Source organism: Alligator mississippiensis, chromosome 4 (assembly GCF_030867095.1).
Source record: "Alligator mississippiensis isolate rAllMis1 chromosome 4, rAllMis1, whole genome shotgun sequence".
In the NCBI taxonomy this organism is placed as follows: domain Eukaryota; kingdom Metazoa; phylum Chordata; order Crocodylia; family Alligatoridae; genus Alligator; species Alligator mississippiensis.
The window spans coordinates 198,790,432-198,810,217 of record NC_081827.1 but is presented as its reverse complement, the minus strand read 5'-3'; the positions used below and the strand labels follow the sequence as shown (position 1 = coordinate 198,810,217).

General features: G+C 47.0%; 1 long non-coding RNA gene across 2 annotated transcripts in view; it reads right to left on the bottom strand.

Moving 5' to 3' along the window:
• The window catches only part of LOC132250384 (uncharacterized), a 228,995-nt gene extending 209,273 nt beyond the window's left edge, over positions 1-19,722 (bottom strand). The window contains exons 1-2 of one of the 2 annotated variants that reach the window (XR_009462082.1): positions 19,634-19,722; positions 14,472-14,569 (exon numbers count right to left, since the gene is read on the bottom strand). This is a non-coding gene — a long non-coding RNA (uncharacterized LOC132250384). Of the gene's footprint in view, positions 1-567; positions 5,337-14,471; positions 14,570-19,633 lie in introns of those variants that run through there. The other variant, XR_009462081.1, reaches the window with a different exon arrangement.
• Between the last annotated feature and the right edge of the window lie 64 nt (positions 19,723-19,786).

Genomic DNA, 19,786 nt, shown 5'->3' with positions numbered 1-19,786 from the left:
GATTGGTCTAAAAATGGCCAATCAGATCCAAGTACCATGGAGGTAGGGCTAACTTAAATCAGATTGGCCATTTTTAGGCCTATCTAACTGTCCTGAACTTCTGTACAGTTCACACATAGATCAAACTAACTAATATAAGGCAACCAAACTGGGCAAACTAAGTTAGATCAGGTGGCCATTTTTAGCACAATCTAACCTCCTAACCTTCATGAATGTCTGTGGCAGATTTTTACTTTATTTATTCACCTAGCCTAGGACAGTGATTCTTAACCAGGGCATGGTGGCACCCCATGAAGATCCTTTTCAGGGTGCAATGCAATATTAGCACAGTTAGGTGTGCAAACAACTACACGATTCACAAGATAAACCCAGAATTTCAAATAGGGATCCATAATGTCAAAAATATTGAGGAATCTGTTGTGACCTTTGAGTTCTGTGCAAAAGAAGAATTGCCGTATTATTTTTCTGATGTAAAAAAACAAATGAAAGCTAAGACCTCAATTTTTCTGGGGGCTGCCTTGAGTGTAACGAGAGGTACTTTGAGTCTAAAAAGGTTGAGAAACACTGTTTTCATATTTTCAAGTGCAATTTATTAAATGTGTGGGATATACATGTATACTTTGGAAACATTCTATTTACTGGCACTGAAGAAACAAGACAACAAGGTTTTTCTGTTTTCTTACCATCTAAGAAATTCTGTTATAAGCCTAAAATGGGGGTGTTCAGCCCTCAGCACCATGTCCTCCAGCCTGTGGGGCTTCCCACTGGTCCAAATATTTGGGAGCAGGGGAGCAGTGGCACCTCTCCCTTGCTACCAAATTTTCGGACCTGTAAGGAGCTCCATGGGCTGGAGAGCTTGACCCTGCATGCTAGGTCAGGTGTGCAGGCCCTGATCCTGGTATGTGTGACCAGATCCCGGCATATGGGGCCAGGCAGTAGCAACACAGGGCACTGATGGTAGTAAAAACCAGCAGCAACTGAATACTTAGAAGGTCAAGCTACAAGTAGAAACTGGCTAGAGGCAATTAGGACTATGTTTGGCACATCCAGTAGTGTCTGGGGACCTTGATCACACAAAAAGAAAAGATAGTAGAAGTTACTATCAGCTAGTCAGCACAGTTGCAAAACTAAGCGAAACCAGCTGGGACAAGATAAAGAGAAACTAGTGCTCATGAACAGTAACACATGAATAGCACAGGAACAAAGGCCTTAGTGGTCTAAAGACAGCGTGAACAGAGGGAAGGAGCCAATGGAATAACAGGAACTGAGTGCTGGTATGGCATAAGCAAAAGGACACAGGTATACAAGGAGAACCTTTAAGCAACCAAGAACTCTCCTGCTCTGAAGTTCCTGAAACCAAACAAGAGAGTAATGTTCCTGCCCAGACACCCATTGACTTTGAGGGCACTACAACTGGTGGATGGCAAGACGTGCTTAATTGCTTGCTTGCTTTAGTTATCATCTACCACTACTGTGCATCAATAAAAGCCTCCTGTTAATCGAATGGAAGTGTTGTGATTGGTCATTAAGGTGGTTGTACCTGCCCATGTAAAATATAGGCCAACAAGCACCAGGGTCTAATCTTGGTGTGGGACCATTATGCAGTCCAATCTGGGCACACAAGGGCCAGTCGAGACTGCCTGGGGCCCAATCTGGGCATTCAGGACTGGGCAGAGGTAGCACTGGTCTGATCCTGACACAGGGCCCAACTTTGCCTTCAGACTGACCCATGCCACTCCTCTGGCCCAGAGCCAAAAGGTTGAAGAAAAACACTTTGTTCTTTTCACAGTTACACTGCCAGTGCAATTATTCTGTTGCAGCTAGATTTACATTTAATGACATTTGGGGTGAATACTGCCTAGGGTGGTCCATCATGACATGAATTTTCAGGGTTTAGTGGCATCATGGTCTTTTTGCACAAGTAGCAGTGGTCTTCAGATTGGGCTTCTCAGTTTAGAAGACTGTGTACTTTCATGTAAGAACATTGTAAGAAGCCTTTGTACATTTTAAAACCAGACCTTGAATTAACAAAAAATACCTAGAGACAAAGCAAGCTGTGTGCAGCTCACTGACTAAGTGTTTTTGAAGGAAGGATTTCAAAACCACCACAGCAGCTGCTACAAGTTCACAGCTCTTGTAGTGCCACAGCCAGAAAAGTTTTCCACTCAAAATGGCAGATTTTGACTTTATTTAATTAAAGACAGATGACTTCAGTTAAAAGAAAAAGTCTGATTGTATAGCCTGACTGTTCAACTGCTATTACAGCTTTGGGGACAAAAATATCATTCCTAGGCAGAGTTTTAAAAATAAAACCTTGTGGGAAAAGCTACCGTTTGATTCCTCCACTGGGAGCCAGTCCCTGATATGTAGGTCTGCGTACATTTTTTTTATTAAATACAATAACATGAGTAAGGGTTTGCAACGTCAACTCTTTCATTTGTGTTTTTGCTGATATCTTTTATGCATAGCTTGATATAAAATTATCTGAAATGTATGAACAGTGCAACAGTTGATGAGAAAGGGAAAAGGAAGAGAAAAAAGGGAACAGGAGATAATACATGATGGGTGGGAAGGAGAAGAGAAGAAAACAGGGACTATAGTGTGGAAGCCCCAAAAATGGCTGTCACCTCATTTTTTGGTTGGGCACATGTGGAGTTGGTATGAGCAGGGGCATATTTGAAAGCAACACTCAAAAGTGCTGCAGAAACAGCACAGACATACCCTTAGTCTAAACCAGGGAAGCTCAAACCCCAGCCTGCAGGACAGATACAGCCTGCAAAGCCACGTCAGTCAGCCTGTGGAGTTCTCCATGGTTCCAGAAATTGTTGGCGGGAGGAATGGTGGCAATTAACATGCTGCCACTCTGCTGCCAAATTTCCAAGGCCTGTGCAACTGAATCAGGCCTGGGCATGATCTTCAGCAGCCAAGAGCCATTGGATTACACCTAGGCCCCACATAGCTGGATCACTCCTGGCTGGGTCAGCATCAGGCCTGTGGACCAAATCCAGCTCACTTGGCTCCACTCATCTGCCCCAGGGGGTAAAGGGGTTGGGCACCACTGGTCTAAACCATCATTCCTATAATTGGTTTAGGAGATCTCTCCAACACTGGACCAAAATGTAGCACAAATTGCATGTTACAATTCCCATAGGACAGCCCTATCTATCACCACAATTCATATAGGGACAGGAGACCATAAACACGGTCATTAGTTATGAACTCATTCTCCCTCTCACCTCATGCACCCCTCTGTCTTTTATAAAAGCTCCTTCATAGTGCCCTTAAATCATTTGACAGGATGAAATCCTTTTGTTTTGTTGCTGCCCTTCTTTCACCTCTACAACTCCGTTTCTGTCATTTGGTACCTTTCCAAGGCCACAGTGTCTCTTACTCTAACATCTATCTATCAGGCCTCCTATAAAGAAGCATAGTCTATTCCAACCCCACTCCTCCTTTCCATGGAATCTATAGTCTGTAATTAAATGGGTACTATCTAAGGTTTTCCTGCCAGACTAGCCTTGGAATTTAAAGAGCCTGTGTGAACAGATAGATATGGAACCAAAATAACCAGAGCACATCTGGGGCAAGACAGTACAACAATAAGTAACTCAGGGTGCTTACTCTCAGTAGAGATGCAGATAATTTTAGCAACTGGTACAGAAGTCAGTGTATTGTCGTTATTCGGCATCAGAAGGATTTCTATAGGTAGGAACATAGAAGCTCAAGGCAACTAAATGGAAATTAGAATTTCATAATTGACTGGGGGGCTGGGAGTGGGGTATAGCAGATCACTTTGTAAGGAAAACTTGGGTGCCTGTTGAAAGTGGATAGAAAGAAGAGGTATCCAAAAGCCTGGGAAGCCAGATCATCCATAAAGCTAGCCTGGCTGTTTCCAAGCCTTCACTCAATGCAATTCATTTACTTACCACTTGGTCAAGAGATTTTTCAGTTTCCAGGTATTTGCTTCCTAACAGCAAATACCAGCTGTGGTACTTGACTATGCTGACTTCTTGGAGCTTCTGGTATTCACCAGACTTTGTATTCCCATTCTCCCTCATTTCCTGAACTTGTCACTAAGAGCAGGGCACCTTCAGAACTCCCCAGAAACATTCCCCTATCACCGATTTTAAACCAAGAGACAAAACCACAATCCAATGCTTGTCAACCGCAATCCCATGCTTGTCAGCAAAAGAGCCAGGGCTTTGTCCTTGGACCAGAGAAAAAGAGGGAGGGACTCTGACCCAGACATGACTGATGGCCTGCAGGCAAGCCAGCATGCCTACCCTGGTACCACCTGACTCCTGAAAGAACCAAGGTATTCTTTCCCCTCAAATCTGTTTTCTCAGGTCATGACAACTAGTCTTAAACAACTTATTTTCCCTCCCACCTCATATAAACAACATTCACTAGCAGACAGACATGATGTAATGGTTAGATTAGAGGACTGGAAATCAAGCAAGGCTCCTTGTCCCAAATTGTTACAGCAGCTAAACTTGAGCAAAAGGATTCCTAGATTCAGTTCCAGGCTGTCCCAGCATGCTCCTTTCTAGCCAAAATCTCCCTTACTCTGATGCTCCCAAGTATGTACCACCTTCCTCATTTTTTGCTCCTGGCTACTCAACCTCTGAACTAGTACATAAGGCAGAAGTCACAGGAGGCAGTAGTCATGAGAAAAACATCAGGGACTAGAAGATGTGGGATGATCACTGTGCAACTGTGTGGCTCTTTCTACATAAAAGGAAAGAAATTCTTCTTTCATCTGGCTGACTTGGAGCAACAATTGTAAGTCCAGTTTAAGGTTAGTTAACCAGTCTAATGCTCTTAAGAAGAGGGAATGTATCTCTGCAATGTCACCATCAAAATTGTATAGAAGGCAGAGAGTTGTTATGGGGTCCATAGTTTGATCAGGATTGCCAGTCACGTTTTGCAGACTTCTTAACATGATATACCACTTGTGCATCAAATGACAGCAGCGGCCATGCCTGGTTCAGATCCAATTTAAAGTCTTCCATGTTTTTCACCAAAGGGTAAAACCAGAAGGCTTTATTGTTGGATCAGTAAATTAAATGTTTATTCCAAATGGTGGTTTCAGTCCACACTTTCCTCCAAGCTGCTGCACTGTTGTGTCCTACAAGGGCTCGTAATGTTTCCACAAAGGTTTCCAGAAGATCAAGCGGTGAGCTGGGAGGTTCTTTAAATCTCTATGGATGGGGAGATCTGGGTTGTCATTCATGCAGACAACTTCTCTGTATGTAGCTTCATCACTGCGAATGTCCAGAGGAGGAGCAATAATGGCCAGCAGTGGTAACTATTGAATTAGTGTAGATTTCAGGGTTCTGGTGATAACAGAAAGTAATGATTTGTTACCATAAAATTAACGTTTATGGTTTAATGTTTAAAAACTTGTCTACATGTAAAGTAAAAGCATGTCAGAGAATCATTTTGGAAGCAGACAGAACCCTAACTATACTTACCTGAACTCTGCTATGTCCTAGCTCAAACATACACCGGAGCAAGAATGGAAAATTCAGAGACACTTTAAATTACCTACTAATCCCAAACCACATTCTATTTGCATCCCCTTCCCAGAACTCTGCAGAAGCTGAGATGCTGTACCCACCCCCACCCTCCCCCAATAGCTCAACAATCTTACAGCTTGATCCTCAGGTTGCTCTCTGAATCAGACAATTGCATGTGTAGCCCAGGTAACTCAGGTATATACTCCCCTTCTCCAATTGAAGGGGATTGTTAGCTGGCAGGTGTGCTGTGGGGGAATTGCAGACCACTAAGTTTCCCTCCGTCCCTATAGAACCAGGCCAGGACAGTCAGGGGACTTAAGTTAATGTAAATAAATTTGTATATCTTTATCACAAGGGAAAGGAACATGGATATAAACATATGTACAATACATAGTTATAAGATATCTAAACAAGTAACATAAACAATACCCTCTGGGTAAATGACATAAAACCTTATACCAGTGCTCCAGATACAGGTAAGTATCTGATCTGAAACAGATAAACCCCAAAATAAACATAGATAACCAACAGATAAACTATAGATAAGTATGGGTGAACAACAGATAAGCCACAAATAAATACAAATAAACAACAGGTGAAATAATAGCAACAGGGGGTCCCAGCAGAGCCCTAAGACTCTATTTATCTACTAATTTACAAACATGAGAGTTCACAAAATATAAGGCATGACATTACACCTCTTATGGCGCAAGAACCCAGAAGATAAATTTAATCCCAAGGGGAAACCCCAATGCCCTTGGGCTTTTCCCAAGCTCTACAAGGAAGATGGTAACTTTAGGGGGCCCTCCCAGTGAGACCTCCACTTTCAGGAGCCCTTAACTAACCAGGGGGGACTCCCCCTCCCCTGTGGGAATCCTCTTTTCCCTGCAACTCACGGCTTCCAGGCCTAGAGGGTGGCTCTCGTCCTCTGCGCCAAGCTGCTTTCTTGCCTGCAGTGGGCTTCATGGGGGGGGGGGGGGGGCGCTGTCCCCTGGAACAGGGCTCCTCTATGCAGGGCTTCTGGGGCCTCTAGCTCAGCCGTGTCTGCTGGCTCAGTAGCCCAAGCACCATCTTGCTCCCTGGACTCAACCTTTTGCTATGGGTAGGAGGCCTGGGCTGCCTCATGCAGCACCAGGCTCAGTCTGCTCCCAGGTCCTCCATGCAACACCTCCTACACCGAGCTCCCAGCCTTGTTTCGGGGGTTGAGGACCTGAACCAGCCAAGTGCTCCAAAGGTCCTGCTCTGTGCACCAGCCTGTGCACCGTGTCTCTGGCCACACGCCAGAGGTTGCAGACTTGAGCCACCTCACGCAGCTCCCAGGGTCTGGACACTGTGCTGCACACCTAGCGCCTAGCTGCTGGAACCATCCTCCATCCCCCGCTGATGGAAGTCTTCAGCAGTGCTTCTGGGCTGCTGTTTTGCCCTGCTGAGCAGCTCTCCTCAGCTCTTCTAAGCCCCGCTCTTCGCTCTTCTCTGTCCCACATGTGTTTCCTCAGGCTGAGCACACAGCTTCTCTTATACTCTGTTGCAGGGCACCTCGGTGCTCCTGCTCCTAGAGAGGGGAAAGCTGCCAGAGGAGAAGCTCTGACAGTACATAAGGAGCCCCAGCGGAGATAAAGAGCGCAGCTGCAGGTTGCCAGGGCAACTGATAAGAATCAGCTGGCCAGAAGGGGGCAGGACCTGGCCTTTATAAAGCCCAGGGCTGAGGCCAGGCTGGCAGTTCCCTGCCAGCAGCCAGAGAGGCAGAAGCTCATGGGGCTAAGATGCGAGGACTGCTCGAGCAGGCTGAAGGATGGTGGCTCTGGTGCAGGAGCTATGTTGTTGCAGCCAGGCAGCCTTGAATTAAATTACAGCCAGGAGGCTTGTGTTTTGTTTGGTTACTGTGTGTATTACAACTGGAGGTTTGGGTGAGGCTGTAGGGGTTGGAGGAGGCCTCATTGGGGACTCACAAGGGAGTGTGCCAGTGAGGGTGTGCTAGGCCCTGAGAGTTACAGGGCAGAGTCGTGAGGTCAGTTAACCTCAGAGAGGAGCGGCTGAGCCTCATAGGTACCCCATAGGGGTGGGGTGCCCCAGCACCAGTGAGGGCGCAGTCTAGCGCCAGGAGGGCGCATTATTCTCACAGCGCCAGTGAAGGCGCAGCTTACGCGCCAGTGCAGGCGCAACTGGCAGTGAGGAGCGCAACCAGTGGGTTGCGGACAGGGAACACAGACGCCGGGTTGTGTGTGGGGTACGTAGACCCCAGCCCCAGAGAGAGGGGTGATTTTTTTTTGATTTTTTTTTTTTTTAAATCAGGGAGCCCAAGGTGGGCATGGCAAGCCCCGAAGAGGGGGAGCGCCATATTAGGAAGCCCAGGACGGGCGCAGCAGACGCCAGCAAGGGCGTCACTTGCAGGGTGCATAGACCCCAGCCCTAGAGCGGGGCGATATTTAAGAAGCCCAGAACGGGCGTGGCGAACCCGGTAATAGGCCTGCACTGCAGGGAAACCCAGGACAGGGGCAGGGTGCCGCTGTGGGCCCCGACGAAAGGGGTTAGTGGCACAGCACCCCAGGAGAAGGGCAAGGTGCTGCGGGTGTCCCCGGCAAAAGGGGATAGCAGCACGGTGAGCCCGTACTAGAGAGGGTAGTAGTGCGGTGGGCCCAAAAGACCAGTGGCCAGAGAGGACGTCCCAGAGGGGACTAGCTTATTGTAGAGAAGGCCCAAGAGTGGGCGTAGGTGTAGTTCTACCTAACAACGTCTTTCACATTAGCGAGGCTTGGGGCGTGGTATTAGGGGTGGTAGGAGCCACGTGCAGCCCATAAGGCTGGGGTGCTTGGGGAGCACCCGTCATACCGGGAGACCACAGGGGTCCGGAAGAACTGCGGGGACTGAGGTCCCGAGTAGCCGTGCCCAGGGAGTCATAGGCAGCCTCCCAACCTTATATTTACCAGCAAGACGTGGCGGGCGAGAATAAGAGGGTGCCTTGGGCCGGCCTTGACACGGAGCGAGGGACCTCGGGGAGATCATGGCCCTCCTGGCGGACCCCGCCGTGACATACTCTCCAAGACTCCACCCCTGAAGTCTTCCAGACCTAAGTGTTGCAGTCTTCAATCAGGTCGGGGAGGAGGTGGGGCTCCTCCCCCCTCCCTTCAGGAAAGGGGTGTGACTTAACTCCTCTTGCTGCCTCCTGATTGGTGGATGGGCTCCACCAATCAAAACAGCAAGATTTCAAGCCTGGGACTCAACACAAGCTCCAAAAGGCAAGCCTGCTACACACGTTTAAGTTATTTACATACTCAGCCTTTCAGCCCACTCAGCAAGACTACACTTCCTCCCTAGACTGATTTTATTATGCCCTCAGGAAAGTTTTTAGAATCTCCATCCTCAGAATTTCCTTGGCAATTGGCAGGCAGCCCCTGTAACTTCGTGACATCTGCTCAACAAGTTCAAACTGTGGCTCAGAGCAGATTTGTGCTGAGGTTAACCAAACCCCTGAACAAAGTGGCCAAAGAATGCAAGGCACTCCCCCCTGCTGCGTGGGGAGAGCTGTTTTCTGCTGCTCAAGGAAGGGAATTTAGGGAGATGAGACGGGCTGGAGAGATTATCAGGAAAAAGCATTCACAGTGTCATGACTTAGGGCAGAGATGGGCAAAATAGAGCACATGGGCTGGATCCGGCTAGTGCAAAGATTCTGCCAGGCCTACAGTGGGTCCCTTGGCCCTACTGGGTGGCACTGGGGCACCCCCATCCCATTCCAGCCCATAGCTTGCCCCAGGATACCCACACAGCGACAGTAGCACCCAGCCCTGCTGGCTTGGCATGGGGAGGAACAGAGTGGTGCAGAGGCAGCAGCACAAGCCCCAGTGAGGGTGCTGCATCCAGTGCCGGGGTTGGGGACCAGTCTCTATGGAGACTGACCCCAGTCCAGGATGCAGCTCCCTGCCCAGCCACACATGGGCTCCATGGAACTGGCCCACAGCCCCAGCCCCAGATGCAGCACCTTCCCCAGGACTCCCACTGCTGCTGCTGCTGCCTGCACACTGCACCACTCAGCACCACTCCAGCCCACACCTAGCTGGCAGGGCTGGAGGCTGCTGCTGCCATGCAGGCATCCTGGGGCAATCTGCAGGCTGTCACAAGATAGCCCCAGCACCACCTGGCTCCCCTGGCCCTGGCCACTGCAAGTACATGGGGGTGGGGGGCCACTCCCCCTCTCTCCTCCACTGGCGCGCTGCATGCCCTGAGCTGGGAGAGGGGACAGGGGAGGAGAAGGGAGGAAAGTGGGGAGGAAGGCTAAATTCCCCCCACTTGACAGGCTCAGTGGTGACACACAACTGTCCCCTGCTCCTGCCTCCCTCCTCAGCCTCCCCAGCAGGGCTTGCAACACTCCTCTCCCTTCCGTGGGTGCTATCAGCATTATAAAACAAATCTCCATTCCACCCCTTTCTGAAGCTATTTAGGGTGAGCCTCAGATTCCAAAGGATATTTAGGACAAATATAATTGTAGAAACTTGTGAACAGAGAAGAAAATCTTTAACTGTCTCTTCCCTTGCTGTGACAGTAGAAACTGGAGCAAAGAAAAGTATAATGGGAAAGGAACATCAGTCTTGCTGTGGGAGGACTGTGCTGTCTGGGCACAAAGCCTAGAAGGCAGAAAGGAAAATCTCTGTAAAAGTGGGACAAAGGCACTATACCTGCTGAAACTGGCTGATAAGGAAGGTACAATGGACTCAAAACCATGACTAGTTCAGCAGCAAAAGGTGGGTCCCTTGCAACTGCACAGTCTGTAGGATTTTGGATGAACTTATAAATTCAAGCTGGGCAACATAAGGTACAACTGGAGGCTGAGTACCACCTATTTATCCAGGTACTTGCAAGTCTTAGGAGAATAATGTGTACATATAGTACGCCGGAGTTCCCTTAGAGGTTTGGCAGGATTGAGCTGCTCCTGGTCAGCTGGCCACCCTAGGGCAGGAGATTGGTCTCTGCCCCCAGGAGCTGCATGCTGCCAGGGCAGCTCTGCCAGAGATGATCCTTCCAAGCAGTTCCCTGAGGAAGGCACATTCAATCTAGATAAAATAGTGCACTTAAAAGGGACATTAGAGTCCCGTGGATCCAAAACTCCTCAATGCCAGTGGAACATATTTTTCGATTGGTATGAAGAGATGTCAAAAAAGGAACACTGAGTCTCAGACCAAGAGCCTGAAAGACTCACAGGAAAAATTTAAACAATGATTAAAGGAAACACGGGAGAAATTGGCCACTCCCCTAAATTCAAACTGCAGTCTATTATACCCAGTATTGAAAGGGGTACCCCCACTAACTGAACCTCCGGAAGACGTATTAAACTTTTGTATCAATCCAGCCTTAGCTGAAAATCCAGCCCCATCTGAATCAGAAAACAAACCAAGCCCATCAGCTCCCCCTCCAAGTTATTCTCCACCTTCCTCCTTTCCCTACCCAAGCATAGGACAGCCTGAGGGATGACATCATCGCCCCACTTATTTCACTTGACCAATCTAGTCCTTTTCTTAATTGGTCTGTAAACGACAGAATTATATCTTGCCTGGTAAACACAGGAGCTTCCCTCTCCACTTTAAAAGCCTCTGATTTCTCTAACATACCTCTTTCTAACAAAATTGTTAATGCTGTTGGCATTAGCAAACACCTTATACCCCACCCTGTTTCCAAACCCCTTTCTGTCTCTATCGGTCCCATTTCTGAGAGACATGCCTTTTTGCTTAGCCCCTCTACCCCTGTAAATCTTTTGGGAAAGGATTTGTTGTGTAAATTGGGCTGTGTCATCTACTGCTCCCCAGATGGCATATACCTAGAAGTGCCGGAAACAAGGGAGGCCGAGTTTTTGGCTCTGTTACAAGAACAACTGGAGGATGATTTTGAAGCTGACACTTCCTCGTTGCAACAGGAACTGTTGGCTCAAGTCCCTTCACAACTTTGGTCTACTCATGCCAATGAGGTGGGCCACATGCTCAGCGCAGAGCCTGTGCACAGCACTCTCAATCCTGCCAAACCTCTCCCTTGTGTTCCGCAATACCCTATTTCTAAAGAAGCCGAGGAGGGCATTCGACCTGTTATTACTTCCCTCCTTGAACAAGGGATCATCATCCCGACCCGTAGCCCATGCAACACTCCTATCCTTCCTGTTAAAAAACCCGGTCGAGATACTTATCGCTTTGTACAAGACCTTCGTGCTGTCAATGCTGCAGTTCTACCTACTTTCCCTGTTGTTCCCAATCCAGCCACTATACTATCCTGTATTCCTGCTACTGCTACTCACTTTACTGTAATAGACCTCTGTTCTGCCTTCTTTTCTATTCCTATTCACCCTGATAGTCAGTTTTTGTTTGCTTTCACTTACCAAGGTCTTCAGCACACCTGGACTTGACTTCCACAAGGGTATACTGAAAGTCCCACCTTGGTTTTCCCAGATCCTCAAAAAGGATTTAGATACTATAGAATTCAAGGGGGGCTCCACGCTAATGCAGTATGTGGACGATCTTATGCTGGCTTCACTTTCTATGGAAGCATGTAAACAGAATTCCCTCACTTTACTCACTGCCCTGGCCTCTCAGGGACATAAGGCCTCCAAAGCCAAGCTGCAATTATGCCAATCCAGAGTTCATTATTTAGGGCATGATATTTCAGCAGGACAAAGACTTCTGTCCAAATCCCGAATTAACGCTATCCTCCAAGTCCCTAAACCAACTACCTGGAAACAAATGAGAGGATTTTTAGGGATGGCTGGGTATTGCAGGCAATGGATTATGGGTTATGCTTCCATCGTCAAACCCCTACAGGCCCTTACCCTTGATTCTACTCCCAAACCACTACCTTGGATTCCAGAAGCCGAACAAGTCTTTATTCAGACCAAGCAAGCCCTTGCCAGAGCACCCGCTTTAGGATTTCCTGATTACAAGAAACCCTTTACCCTGTATTGCGATGAACGAGATGGCATTGCCCTAGGGGTGCTCACTCAGCTTCGCAGTGACAAGCAACGCCCCATTGCCTATTATAGCTCTGCATTAGATCCTGCTGCAGCAGGACTTCCGCCCTGTCTCCGATCTGCAGCTGCTGCTGCCCTGCTTGTTGAAAAAGCTGATTCCTTGGTTCTTGGACACCCATTAACTGTTGCTGTTCCCCATGCTGTTATGGCCCTGCTCTTGAAAGGCAAAACACAACGTATTTCTAACTCCCAACTTACCAAATATGAAAAGCTTCTTCTTTCAGCTGCCAATGTAACTTGAACACGCTGCTCTACCCTGAATCCTGCTTCCCTACTTCCTACCCCATCAGACGGAGAACCTCATGATTGCTTTACTGTAACTACCCAGCTTATGACTCCTCGTATCAATCTTAAAGATACCCAGATCTCCTGCTATGTGTAGATGGCTCCTGCCTTAGAAACTCCAAGGGACAGCTCACTGCTGGCTATGCAGTCTGTGATCAACACCAAGTTTTAGAAGCTTACCAGTTGCCTCATGCCCACTCTGCTCAAGTGGCTGAACTGGTAGCTCTCACTCGAGCATGTACCTTGGCTAAGGGTCAATCTGCCACCATCTACACTGATTCCAGATATGCCTTTGGTATTGTACATGACTTTGGTCAACTCTGGAAACAAAGAGGATTCCTTACTTCGGCTGGGACTCAGATTAGTAATGGTTCTTATGTCAGTGCTCTTTTACATGCTCTCCTATTGCCTTCTGCTATTGCTATTGTTAAATGTAAAGCCCATGAAACCCCTAATGATGATGTCACACGCGGAAATGCCCTAGCTGACCATGCGGCTAGGAATGCGGCCCTTTCTGGCCCTCAGGCTCCTAATGATATTTTTCTTTGCGTTTTAGCAGACCAGTCTCCGTTGGCCAATCTCTCTGACTTGGCCCTACTCCAAGACCAGGCTCCAAAATTTGAGAAGGAGGACTGGCTGTGCAAAGGATGTCAGTTGCATCCTGACACCTTGTGGCGCTCCCCGGATGGCAGCCTGGTGGCGCCCAAGGCTTTCCTACCTTACCTTGCTCGTCTGGCCCACTCGGTAGCCCATATGAGCAAAGGGGGGATGATTGTGACAGTACAGCGTGATTGGTTTTCCCTCCATAGCGCAGCAGTACTGTAGCACTTGTCCCATTTGTCTTGCCCATAACATCAGTCAGAAGATTAAAACTAGACAAGTGGCACACTCCCTACCATGGGGACCTTTTGTAAATTTGCAAATGGACTTTGTTCAAATGCCATAATGTTGTTCTTTTGAATATATTCTTGTCATTATTGATATGTACCCTGTTTGGGTAGAAGCTTATCCTTGTAAACATGCAGATTCCACCACTGTAGCAAAGAAACTTTTGAAAGAATTCATCCCCAGATTTGGTCTGCCACTCACGCTAGACAGCGACCGAGGAACACACTTTACAGGGGAGATTGTTAGAAATATCTGTAAGGCCCTGAACATACACCAGCACCTGCACTGTGCCTACCATCCCCAATCCAGTGGCGCAGTAGAGCGAAAAAACTGACTTAAAAACACGCCTGTCTAAAATTTGTGCTGAAACTAACTTGAAATGGCCAGATGCACTGCCACTGGCACTCATGCACGTTAGAAATACTGCCAACAGAAAACACGGACTGTCCCCGCATGAAATTCTCATGTCACGTCCCATGAGAATGGCCACTACACCACCCCCATTTCCTCATCAGATTAATCTTCAGTTGGATGATGAAACTGTTTTAAATTACTGTAAGGCACTAATGAAATGTGTCAGCTCTATTCATTCACAGGTTCAGGAAGCACTGCCACCCACTGCAGACGTCCCGTGCCATTCGCTTGAGCCTGGAAACTGGGTATATATCAAGGTTCATCAACGAAAAAACTCACTCCAACCCAAATGGAAGAGCCCCTTCCAGGTGCTCCTAACCACTAACACTGCCGTTCGTTGCCAAGGACACCAGACGTGTACTCACGCCTTGCACTGTAAAAAGGTTTCACCTCCATTGGACCCTGAAACAGCTGAATTCCAACCGGACAGAAAGACTCCACAAGCTGGTAGTGAGCTCAGCGCCTGCCAACAGAAGAATTCAGGACCAGTGGTGAGTGTAGCGCCCACTGACGAAGAGGATTTACCACTACAGAATGAAAAAGATGTGCCCCGCAACACCACTATGCCCTCCGGGAAAGGAAAAAGGCCTCCACCTAGTTCCTGGTTCCCGAGATGGGATTGGTTGGTCATGACTTGGGTAATTCTTAGTTTGCTTGTTTGAATCGTCCTACACAAATCTAGACTCAGTAAATGAAAGAAAACACACCACAGAAACTAAAATGATGGTACTAAAAAGATGTGAGTAGATTGAAAGAAGATATAGAAAGATTCAAGATGAAATAGAGAGACTCATGAGAATAGAAATAGAATAAGATGAGACTTGTAAGTCTCAAAGGGGGGAAATGTGGAAGCAAAGAATGGCTGAGGCCTCATGGGGGGAGAGAGAGATTCCTTAGATAAGAGGAAGATGACCATTAAAGCTGTCTTGAAGCACACAAAACAGATATCCCCAAGGTGGGAAAAGCTAGTTTAGGAAACCCTTTGTCTTGAATCTATAAAAGGTTAATTGCCCTTGTTGTAAGGCAGAGAGGCCACAGCAGAAATCTTTCTGTTATGGTCCCTCTCCGATAGCTATTGAAATAAAGTTTCTACCTGACCTGATTCCAAATTTTACAGCATGTTTTTTCCACGACAACATTAAAATAACTTAATGTACATTAGCCATCATTTAAAAACCATGGGGCATTTATATACACACTTTCTGGTCACGCAATGCTCCAGATATTCGCTGCTTCAGAGCACACTTGATTAATCAAGTCTGCTCCACACATAAACTGAGGCAGTGTTGTGCCATGTGCAGTTGTATAAGGCGACATGCGCGTCAGTGTGCAGAAAATGGTGGCGGTGCGCTTTTGAACTAGAGCGCCTCCAAAATGTTTTAATTCAAAAACACGCCACCACCATTTTTTCAGTGCTGACGCACATTTCACTGCATATACAACTGCAAGCATCACAACACTGGGCACTTTTCAAAGCACCCAGCACTGCGGCACTTATGTGTGTAAAAATGCCTATGCTTTTAGTTAATGCGTATTAAGACAGGCTAATGCACATTTTCCTAGTACCTCACAATGGAGGGCATTTTTAAGGACGTAAAGTGTTGCAGCACTGGGCGCTTTGAGAAGCACTTGGAGCTGCAGTGCTTGCAGTTGTATAAGTAGCGAAATGCACATCAGCACTGAGAAAATGGCACTGGTGCACTTTTGAACTAAACCGCATTGGAGGCACTTTAGTTCAAAAGTGCACTGCCACCATTTTCTGCACACTGTGGCATGTCACCACTCATACCAGTGCACGTGGCACAGCACAATTCACTTCAGCTGTTGTGCAGAGCAGACTCAATTGAGTCTGCTCCAAAGCAGCAGATCCCAAGCACATCACAAGACAAAAAAGTATGTGTATAAATGCCCAGAAGTACTAGATTTAATGCGCATTAACTAAAGCGCATTAACGCACATGTAAACGCACCCTCCATTGTGAAGTACTAGGAAAATGCACATTAGTCTGTCTTAATGCACATTAACCAAGGAGCACAGGGCTCATGTACACGCCACGATTTTTGCCCATTCATGAGCTGCAGCTGCGTGTCTCTTTGAACGAGCGGGATTTCTCACTGCTTTAGAAATCTTTCTTGCGCATTAAACTAAAACTCCTCAGACATAGTTTAGTTTGCCTCACCAGGAATTAAAGCGTTGCATCCATAGATCTGCTGCACGTAAAACGCAAAGGCACTCAAAGACATGTAATGAGCCTCTTTGTCCACCAGATGGTGCTGCAAATTTTTTATAGTTCACCCCTTCAAATTGCTTTTGCTTTCAAATTGCTTCCACTTTTTTTTCCTTGTGTGGCTTTTTCTTTTCATTTTTCTCGTTTGCCAGCTCCCTGCTTCCACAGTTACGTAACAGGGCATGGGCACAGGTGGGTGAGGGGCCCCGGGCCAGGAGGACAGTGCTAGACCATCCCGCTCTCCTGCAACACCAGCCAGGAACCCGGCTTAATTTGTTTGAAAAACTAGCATGTGTAAATACAGATGCGACACTCCAAGACTTATATTTGTTTGAAAACCTAGTTCATGTAAACACAGATACAACTCTCCAAAATAAACAAGTTTAAATTTTAGAAATATATTTAATTTAATGAGGATTAAAACCCATGGTGTGTACAGGCACCCACAGTTTTTAAATGATGGTTAATGCGCATTAGCTTATTTTATTGCACATTAACTAAATAGCACAGTTTTCTTAGTGATACTTTAACATCCTTAAAATAGGCTAATGCGCATTAAAGCACATGTGTAGACGCATCCTGAAGTGTTAGCTACCTGCATTAATGAGAGAGGGTAAGCTAATGCAGAACGCTGACCTTGTGTTCTTGACTTCCAAACCACCCCTGCAGCCAGCAGGGCTACCTGCCCCTATAATGCTGAGACAAAAAAAAGTTTTCCACTTCCACATTTTTCTCTCTCTAAATGCCAGATTCTGGCTCTGAATAATTAGAACCTGTCACGGAGTGAGAAGCCTGAAGGGATGGAGACCCCTGCCCCAGGGGCAGAAAAGCAGTGGGAAACACCACGGACCCAGGGGGACAGCCCCAGGAGACCAAAGACTCAGGAAAATGTACCTGGTGCAGGCTTAGCAGCAAGAAGTGAGGAACCACGGGCAGAGCCATCCACACGATTCATCAGTAAATTATCAATGTAACTAGGGCAGCACAGGGAGATGACATCATCAGCCAGCACCAGCAGTCAGCTACAAAAGCCGGCTGCTGGGAGAAAAGCAGGGAGTAACAGCCATACTACAGCTGAGTGCTCCCGGCTGATAAACCCAGGGAAACCAAGGACAGCCCTGAAGAGGAGCCTACCCCCTGGGGAATGACACCCAATACCAGGGAAGAGAAGGATGCCGAGGGATTGATGGCACAGCAACACGCAGGGACATTTTTGTGGAGAGCAGATCACTGACTCCCCAAGTTTTCTTTCTTTGTTTTATTTAATATATTATTCATGGGGCTAGGACTAAGACCACATTTATTTGAAGCCTACTCCGGGGCTGAGGGACCAAAAGCCCTCAGGGACTCTGAGGCAGAAGACTGTGCTTAACCAGGCCAGCTGGCCTGCTCGACCCAGAGAAGCAGTCATGAGGAATAAGAATATTTCCCATGTCCTCCGAGTATTTTTTTTCCTTAGATATATTACTACAAGGCTAACCATCCAACCTCAGATGCTGCTCCTGTCCGAAAAACATAGTTGAATTCCACCAGAGAGCTGATCAGAGTGACACTACACACTGGTACCCAAAAGAGCTGAAGTTGCCAGCTATAGAGCTGCTAGCAAATAAAAGCCTAGGATTATAGACTAACCTGGGGATTGACACGACACCTCATTTGATGAGTGACAGAAAGGCTTTATTTACTACAAGTATTCAAAAGTCAAGTCAAGTGAACCCAAACCAAATCAAAGTCTAGTAATAAGCTACAAGGTGATGATTTCTCACCAAACAGGCGACGAAGAGGCAGTCTGTTTCTCTTCAACTTCTCAAGTAAGTCAGGCGCATCAGCAACTGGTGTCAGAGAGATTTCTCACTCTTGAAGCACACGTGCTGTTTGCTGTTTTACTGCCTTTTTATACCCTTAGCTTAGCATCTCTAAAGCATTCTTTTAGTTGTGTAAATCAAGAGAGAGTCCCAAGCAGTAATTCATGGGAAAATCCTGTTAATTAACCTGCTCATTACTGGTTATCAGAAATTTCTAATTTGAATGAGTTACCTTCTTCAGTAACAAGAGGTTATCCAGTTTGGAACATATCAAAAAACTGATTAATAGCTAGGAAAAACATACGTGTCCTTGGACTAAGTAAGGAGGAGACGTCCATCACATATGGAGAATGTCTCTTCCCGCACATAAACACAAGTTAGTAGCAAAATAAATATTTATCATACTAATTAATCAAGGATAGAGATTTCATATGGTTACACACTAGACAACTAGGAGCCTAACTGAGATCGTCCTGAATATAGCAAGGTAAGCTGGAAGAGATACTTATTTCTTCTCAGATGGCCTAGCCATGAACTCACATCCTCTTGCATTACGCAGTTAGCATCAGTATTCTATATTTTAACTTTTGTGAGTAGGCCCAAGCTTAGCATGAGTTTCAGTCATCAAGAGCCAAGACCAACAGGTTTCTGCATGGAAGAGGTATAGGGGAGGTGGAGCCCCAAGGATGACCACTTGCAAGTCCAAGCTAGATGGGAACCTCTTGCACCTAAAAACTTAAGATCAAGGTGTGGCAGATGAGTATTGGGGGCTTCCCTTAGAAGGTGGTGCACAACAGCTGTGAATGCCAGACAGGGCCCAAGCAAAGACCACCCAACCCTGAGCCACTCGGGAACAGTTGCTAGAGCTTAGATGGGCATAAAACTGAATTTTAAAGAGTCCATGCAGCTTGACAATGTCAACGCAATGACCATTTAACGGACAAAGATGCATACATTTCCGACACTTGTGGTACAGGTGATCTCTTTTATCAGAGCAACTAGATTTTTGCAAAAAAAAAAGTCTTTAAATTGCCAGCTTTTAGGTGCAAGCACCCTTCTTCAGGCATAGGAGAAAAGACTGCACAAGTTTGTCCTGGGTAGACATGAAAGTTCATATTTCAAACGAGAGAGAAGGTGTGGTAAAAATCTCCTGTTTGGAACAGTTCATTTTGCATCCAGACTCATCTCAGACCCCTATTCCTTCTGCCTCTAGACCAATGCAGCTACAACTTGGATACCCGATACATATTTCGACAATAAAAACTTGGTAAAACCGGTCTCTGTCGATTCCTGCATTTGTGTCCAGCTTCACAACAGCCCCCTGCGGTCAACGCCCCGTACCCTGCAGCCCCACGCAAGGCCGCTCGGAGCCCGCAACGGGCGGGGTCTCTCGCAAGCCTGAATGGGGGGAAATGAAATTCGGAGCAACTGTCTGGCAGGGAGGGCCGGACCAGGACACAGCGGAGTGAAGCCAAGCCATCCGAGTTCTACTCACCCTAGAAAAACGCTTTGGGTTTCCCGCCTGCATATTACAGAAGAGCGGAAGTGACGTTTTAGGGGCGGAAGTTTCCTCTTTGCCCGGCCGCGGCGCGCTGTTGGAGGACGGCTAACCATAGAGCTTCCCAGGAGACGGGGACCAGAGCGGCAG